This window comes from Dendropsophus ebraccatus, chromosome 8 (assembly GCF_027789765.1).
Source record: "Dendropsophus ebraccatus isolate aDenEbr1 chromosome 8, aDenEbr1.pat, whole genome shotgun sequence".
Classification (NCBI taxonomy): Eukaryota; Metazoa; Chordata; class Amphibia; order Anura; family Hylidae; genus Dendropsophus; species Dendropsophus ebraccatus.
The window spans coordinates 50,856,613-50,865,082 of NC_091461.1; the positions used below are offsets into that span (position 1 = coordinate 50,856,613).

Genomic DNA, 8,470 nt, shown 5'->3' on the forward strand with positions numbered 1-8,470 from the left:
TTTTCCCATACGCAATTACATAGTATAGTTGAAAAAGTACTCAAGCCCATGAAGTTCAGCCAAGGAGGGGAATAGATGGATGAAGGGAAAGGTTATGAGTGCATAAAGTTGAGGGAATATGATTATATATTTCCACATATGCATTAGATTATTTTTCCCCCATATAATGCACACTCACCGCTACTATTCCTGCTGTGTCATCTGTTTCATCACAGCTCTGCTGTATTTACACCTCTCATTACTGCAAATGGGTCATGTGATTTCTGATAAGCCACATTCTTGACTTTCAGGTTGCAAACTGTCCCCCATACCCTTTCCTCCATTTCCTTCATTTTTATCTAAAGTTATGTAGTATGATGTATAGTACAGACATGAACTCCTATTTATGGTCTTGACTAGCCGCCAACTTAGAAGATACACATAGCAAGACATGACACAAGCAATGGATCTATGTCCCTCCTTTGGCTACTCCACTTGTCTGCCTATACACTTGTTTACCTATAGTTTTGTGTTTGCTTGATATGTTATTCTCTAACCAGATATATTTGTGAATCCGTTTTGATCCGTTTTCCAATGACATCCATTTAGGGATGGTACGAACCGAGTTACCCTTGGTAATGACTCCTGCTGTCTGCCCGCTCTGTGCAGCGGGCGGATCCAGCGGGAGGACCGCTTGGAAAACTGGGATACAGCCATAGCCATAGGCTGTATCCCAGTTTTCCAGGCGGTCCTCCCGCTGTATCCGCCCGCTGCACGGAGCGGGCAGACAGCGGGAATCCGATGCCGAGCGTTCGGGTTCATCTGAACCCGAACCTCGGCGGGTTCGGACCATCCCTACTTCCATTATGAAAAAAGAGATCAACAAATACATCAGTTTTTTCATCCATTTTTGCATAAAACGGAATAAAAAATGGAGAGCAAAAACACAGTGTGAACCTAGCCTAGAAACAGCTAATGAGAGTATTATAGACCTAATACAAGCAAGTGAAAGCAAGGGAACTAGGAAAAAACATGGCAAAGCATTTACAACACTTATTACCTAATAGCACAAAGCCTGAAATGAATTACAATATACTAGGTTACAGATGCTGGGAAGACTGATTAACTTCCTGTCTAGTTACCACATGCTCTCCGTCATACTGGCGGGTGTATTCAGTAACGTGGTAGTTAAAATCTGACCTTAAACTTTGTCCACATTTCCCAGTAGTGCAGGCTGCAATCTTATATAGGCAGCCCAAAATCTGTCCTTATGTCTGGTTCCCTTTAAAGGGGTAGTCCACCCAAAAAAAATTTCTTTCAAATCAACTGGTGCCATAAAGTGCCAGAGATTTGTAATTCACTTCTATTAAAAAATCTTAAGTCTTCCAGTACTTATCAGCTGCTGTGTGTCCAGCAGGAAGTGGTGTTTTCTTTCCTGTCTGACCCAGTGCTCTTTGTTGCCTCCTCTGTCCATGTCAGGAACTGTCCAAAGCAGCAGAAAATCCCCATAGAAAACCTCCCCTGCTCTCCAGACTGGAAATAATACAACTTCCTGTTGGGCATACAGCAGCTGATAAGTACTGGAAGACTTAAGATTTTTTAATAGAAGTGAATTACAAATCTCTGGCACTTTATGGCACCAGTTGATTTGAAAGAAAATTTTTTTGGGTGGACTACCCCTTTAAGAGAAATGAAATGCAGACCAATGTAATCCAGACAACTTGTAGACTGATGTTTCTAGAGTAGTTCCCCTATAGAAGAAGACAATGGCGAACCAGATAAAGTTTAAACAAATATACTTAATCTCAGATTTCACATGATCTAATGATCTATTCAGGACATGTTTCTCCACGTGAAATGCCCTGCCACCTTCCCGCCCATATGGTGCACAAGATGCAAACTTGAAAGAAACTGACAGTTTTTGAGCATGGAGGGTCCTTGACCGAAGATTTGCACTTTTTTTTTTTTTTTTTGGGCACAGAGCTTGATAAATATGCCCCTTAGTTATATGCTGGTGTCACCAAATACTGTAATGCTGTAACGATCACTTTATATCTTTATCATTACAGACAGAACAGGGACTCTCAGTTTAGCTTTAGGCGTAGTGGTGAGACTGACAATTGCAAGATTTCAGAATTATTTTATAATTCTTTGAAATGTTTGACATAAAAAACTTGATTTAAACAATGTGTCTTTTATAGATTACACATTACTTTAAAGACAAGCCCATTCAGCTTTTATAGCTTAGAGGTTTGAAATGCAAACATCAGCAAGACCTTAGGAAAAACACTCACCAAGGCAAGTGTTCGAGAACCACCAGTTTAGGAAGGAAAAACTCTGTTTTAGGTTATGTTCACACTATGTAAAAACAACAGCTGTATTTCATAACAGTGGCCATTGTTTTTAAAACAATGGCCATTGTTGTTATGAAATACGGCTGTTGTTTTTACATAGTGTGAACTTAGCCCTAAAGTTTTCTTGTCACAAAGATATTTTTAAAATTTTGATCAGTGATCTAAGAAGAAAAGCAGTTGCTTTCCCTGGCTCTGTCTAGTGATAGGTAGGGCTCTGCACACCCACACCTGGACTGATTAACTGTTTTGACATGCCTAAATGACAAGCCAAAATTTTCTATTTAATGACGAGGACCTTTTAACCCCTTAACGCTGCAGCCACATTGGCCTTTAATTGGCATTAAAGGGAAACTTCGAGCGGGTTAGAAGCATCTAACCTGCTCATATTTCCTTATAGCGCACAGGGTACTGAGGATGAAGGTACCTTGATCCTCGGCCGCTAAATCTATATGCTAATGAGACAATTTGGTGCACTGGGGGCGGGACTACCTTCCTCAGTGCACAGATACACCTCAGCCACATTGCCCTTTCTTTTCTTTTTTTAAATAAAGTTTTATTTGGCTTTTCAAAGAAATAAAAGAAGTAAGGTACAATATCATGTCGTATCTCAGAGTTTAATGCATTGTTAAGGCAGTGGTGTAAGGCTGAAGGTTTTGGGTTTGTTAGTCATAGCTTTTGCAAGTGGTGCAAAAAGGAGATGTTCAAGAGGGGTGGTTTGCATCCATCACACATAGGTACACAGGTACTTGGTGAGGAATTCAGATTGTTTTTGGACAGACATTTAAACTAGACGAAGGGGACAGAAGTATAATAGAGGAGGAGGATTTCTGTCCCCGACCAGTAAAGACAAATAAGTGTATTCAGATTTGCGAAAGCGCAGTGGTTAGTGCTGTAGACAAAGGGGTAGGTGCAGTTGTTGGTGCTGTAGATGCAATGGTTGGTGCGGTTATTGTTGGTAAGGAAGATGCTGTTGGTGCGTTAGAGGAAGTTGGGAATAAAGGTATTATGAAGCTTAGTAATCTTCGGGCAATGTGTACGAATGGTCGCAGCTTAGGAAACAAGATCTGTGAACTGACGGCCATTATGTCTAGAGATGATTTGGACCTTGTTGCTGTAACAGAGACCTGGTTCAAAGAGTCTAATGATTGGGACATAGTTATACCGGGATATATTTTGTACAGGAAAGACAGAGCAGAGAGAAGGGGAGGTGGGGTAGCCATTTATGTTAGGGATAGTCTAAAATCGACAGTCATTCAAAATACATATAAAGAGCTGGAGACTCTCTGGGTTTGCATGCAGTCCAAAGAGGGATCTGTTATTAGGATAGGTGTTATCTATAGTCCTCCGGGGCAAAGTGAGGACTATGATAGCATGCTGATGGATGAAATTACTAAAATGTCATTAAAGGGGGACATTGTAGTTATGGGCGACTTCAACATGCCAAATGTGGATTGGAATATCCCTTCTGCACTTACATGTAAAAGCAAGAATATAATAGAGACCCTTACAGGGGCATCTCTAAAACAGCTTGTGAAGTCACCTACCAGAGGAGAGAACATTCTAGATTTAGTATTTACTAATGGGGATAGGGTGTCTGAAGTTAGAGTGGGAGAAAATTTAGGTTCCAGTGACGACCAGTGTCTATGGTTTGACGTACATACTGACTGCGTCCAATCCCATACTACAACACGAGTACTGGATTTTAGGAAGACAGATTTTAAGAAAATGGGGGAGTATTTAGATAAAGAATTAGGAAGGTGGGATAAAACATCGGGAGCGAGCACTCAGTGGGCAGAATTAAAAAATGCCATATTAAAAGGCAACTAGACTACATGTGCGAGAAGTTAGTAAAAGTAAAAGGAAGAAGAATCCATTATGGTTTACTAGAGAGGTTAAGGCCATTGTAAAGGGAAAAAAGGCAGCGTATAGGAAGTATAAGGAGACTGGGAATGAAGCTGACAGAGAGACGTATAAAAGTATACAGAAGGAGGCAAAGCAGATTATAAATGCTGCTAAAGCCTCAAAAGAAGAAGAAATGGCAAAATCTGTTACTGCGGGGAATAAAACCTTCAGATATATAAGTGACAGGAAGAAGAAGAAGAATGGCTGCAGCATTACTAAAATAAGTAATGGGGAGAATACGTTTATTGATGGAGATAAGGCGGTCGCTGACTATTTGAATAGCTACTTCTGCTCAGTGTTTTCATAAGGAGGCCTTCACAATCATAGGATGGTTGGACACAGCATTGCCTCCAGCTATATGGGTTCAGCTCCAGTATTTTTTAGAGGCTAAAGTTGCAGAGGAACTTGCCCGTTTAAAGCTGAATAAGGCGATGGGTCCAGATGGCGTCCATCCCAGGGTTCTTAAAGAACTCAGATCTGTGATTGCTGCCCCCCTGACAGATCTGTATAACCAGTCCCTGCTAACAGGAGATGTCCCCGATGATTGGAGAACGGCCAATGTTATACCAATCCACAAGAAGGGGAGTAGAGAAGAGTCCAGTAACTACAGGCCAGTGAGCCTGACATCTGTAGTAGTGAAAATGATGGAAACTCTTCTAAAAAAGAAGATAATGGATCACCTAAGAATCAACAATTTGATGGATCCAAACCAGCATGGCTTTACTGAGGGCCGATCATGTCAGACTAATCTCATTGATTTCTTTGATTATGCCACAAAAGTGCTGGGTGAAGGTGGTGCTGTGGATATCGCCTATCTGGACTTCAGCAAAGCTTTTGATACAGTTCCCCATAAAGAGCTGATAGAGAAGTTGGAGAAAATTGGACTTAATCCTTGGATAGTTCAGTGGATTTGTGGTTGGCTGAAAGATAGATATGACAGGGTTGTTGTTAATGGTGTATATTCTGAGTAGAGACTGGTTACAAGTGGTGTGCCACAAGGGTCTGTTCTGGGTCCTATTCTTTTTAATATGTTTGTAAGTGACATAGGAGAAGGGTTGGTAGGTAAAGTTTGTCTGTTTGCTGAAGACACAAAAGTGTGCAATAGGGTGGATATTCCTGGAGGTGTCAGTAATATGGAAAATGATTTAGCTTTGCTAGATAAGTGGTCCAAACAGTGGATATTGAAGTTCAACGTTTCCAAATGTAAAATAATGCACTTGGGGAGGAGGAATCCTCTATCTGAGTATCACATCTGGAATACTGTGTCCAGTTCTGGAGACCTCATCTAAAAAAGGACATTGATAAAATAGAACGGGTCCAAAGACAGGCTACAAAAATGGTGGAGGGTGTGAGGCATAAACCATATCAGGAAAGACTTAAGGATTTCAATCTGTATAGTCTGGAGGAAAGAAGAGAAAGGGGGGACATGATTGAAACCTTTAAGTATGTTAAAGGACTAAATAAGGTTCAAGAGGAGAGTGTTTTTAGTAAAAAACTGAGCTCAAGAACAAGAGGACACAGTGAGAGGTTAGTTGGGGGAAAGATCAGAAGCAATGTGAGAAAATATTATTTTACTGAAAGAGTAGTAGATATAGGAACAAACTTCCAGCAGAGGTGGTTGGTAAATCTACAATAACAGAATTTAAACACGCCTGGGATAAACATACATCTATCCTAATATAAGAAAGAAAATGCTAAAAGGGCAGACTAGATGGACCCAGTGGTCTTTTTCTGCCGACAATCTTCTATGTTTCTATATCATGTAAACATAGTCGTTACAGCGTAACAAAATAACAATAACAATACAGGATTGTAGAGGTCAACCATTTTCCATTTTTTCAGAGAGGGAGGGAGGGGGAAAAGATAGAATTAACCGGACGCGTACAAGTCTGGCCTAATACCAACCACCGGTGTACATAGTGGGAATATACCAGCTATGCACGGCTTCTTGACTATGACGGTAATCTCAGGGGCCCTAGGTTGTTAGCTATGTCCGCCTTACAGTACCACTCCGTTAAGCGGAACGGGCGAACTATGCTTGCAATTTAATGAGCGTCATAGTGTGCAATAAGGAACGTCCTCCATTTCTGGAAGAATTCTTTGGACAGGTCCCGCAACCTGGTGGTGTAGAAGGTGTAAAGCTGATAGAGTTGTAAAAGCTGCATGGAGGGAATGCTGAATTTGCAACGACTTTCACTGCAGTGTGCCATTTATGATGTTCCTGGTTCATGAGGTCCCCCACTGTCTGAAGTCCCTTGGCTGCCCATTGAGTGAGCCACGGCAATGTGCAGCCCTAAGATAACTCCGGGTGCCTGGAAAGAGGCAGATTCTTGGAAAAGAGAAAGGGTAAGCTATGCGTCTTCCAGACTTCTTTCCAGGTCACTAAAGTGTCCCTGAGCAGCGCTGAAATGCTTGACCTCCTTTGGGAGCTTAGCATAGGCCGTGTGGCACAAACTTCTAAGATCCTAAGGAGATGCAAGTTCCTTCTTCAACTCAAAGTTTGAGGAGAAGGTAGAGCCACACTGCCCTTTTTAATGAATATTTGGGCGGCGCTCTGTAGGATGAATATTTCTTACAAGGGGTTGTTTGGCTGGGGTAGATTTATGCACGGAGGGTGAAAGTCCCATCCCCATTGCACCAAACCCCCTCATTAGCACATGGATTAAAATACAAAGTACACAAAAACTGCGCCAAGCATGAAGGTAAAAAACGTATCTCCATCCATAGCGCCCCTTGTGGCATAGCAAAATATTAGCAGATTAGATTTGTCAGACCTGCAGATACGTTTCAAAACTGACAAGTAGCATTTTATGACAAAATATATTTCATATTAGGGCTATGTTCACACGCTGTATAAAACAATGGCCGTTCCGCGTGAACGTGATCATTAATTCCGGACATAGAAAGCATTAAACAACGGTTTATACAGCGTGTGAACATAGCCAAGTAGGGATTTTTGGTCGATATATCAACCCTCTTTTTTTGTGAAAAACTCTTAAATGTCATAAAAACATTAAACAATTTGCATTTTTTTAGGTTTGAAATTTTCTGCTTGTGACAAAGATAGCCAAGGAACACAAATGAGATAATTCACTTTTACATTATGTCTGCTCTTTGTTATTGGGCTTAAAAATTTAGCAGCAAATTTTTCACATTTCAGGTACAGTAAAAGGGAGCGACAATCAGATACACTAGCAGGAGCAGAGATTAGGTAAAGCAACAGGGACAAATGTCAGGTACAGTAATGGGTGACTATAGGTACAGTAATAAAGTATAGGGGACACTATTAGGTGCAGCAATAGGGGACAGGGGAGACTACTAGATACAGCAACTGGGGACAGGAGAGACTATTAAATACAGCAACAGTGAACAGGAGTGACAATCAGGGTAGGGAGGGGTTAATGTGTGTGTTATACATTACTGTACTGTGCCAGTGCTGCTGTTCTCTCAGCTCTCCTCCCACACAACATAGTAGATCAGAGTCAGAGAGCTGTCAAAAGCCGACCACTCCTGTCATTCTAATTGCGATCTGTCTGTAATGATTGACCAATCGCAGCAATTCCCTGACTGAGGCTCGAAAACATCACCGAAAGTGATACTAAAATCGCTAAAGTGCAGCAACCACACAAATACATGTATGTGAAATGTGTTAAGGGGTTAATGATTCTCTGATTCTTAAGTAGAACACATTTTTCTCTTTAGCATCTAATACCAAAAATTACTACATACATACATAAACATCTGTCGAGAAAGTCTGTGGGTTAAAATAGTTCCTCTTCTATTACGTGAACCCCATTTGAGGTCCTCAATTTTTATTCATTACTTTGTATTGTCTTGTGACCTGCTGATTGACTAGAACTGTTTAAATTACTGACATTTACTATTTTTATTATTATTCCCAGTTCCATACTTACACAGCTGCATTCTCTATGACAAGGACAACACTGAGACATCTGCACATCCTCAGACCCCTCTATGGACAGGCAACAATTTCTTATAGATGATCTGTTGAGACTTATCTGACACTTGCAACATGGAGCAAGTAAACTTAAAGGAGAAGTCTGGCAATTTTAAAATATTTTTAAACATTAGGGGCAGGGGGGAACATAATAAACAATCATTATTCACCTCTTCCTGTGCATTTGCAGTGATGGATTGCCACTCCGGAACCCCCACTGGGCTCCTTCTCAGCCGACGATGATAGACTGGCCGCTTGGCCAGTCAGTTATCGGGCA

General features: G+C 41.1%; 1 long non-coding RNA gene across 1 annotated transcript in view; it reads left to right on the top strand.

The window, feature by feature from the left end:
- Window positions 1-8,245, top strand: part of LOC138799329 (uncharacterized) — a 32,968-nt gene extending 24,723 nt beyond the window's left edge. The window contains exon 4 of the long non-coding RNA XR_011364240.1: window positions 8,138-8,245. This is a non-coding gene — a long non-coding RNA (uncharacterized lncRNA). The remainder of the gene's footprint in view (window positions 1-8,137) is intronic.
- The last annotated feature ends 225 nt before the right edge of the window (window positions 8,246-8,470 follow it).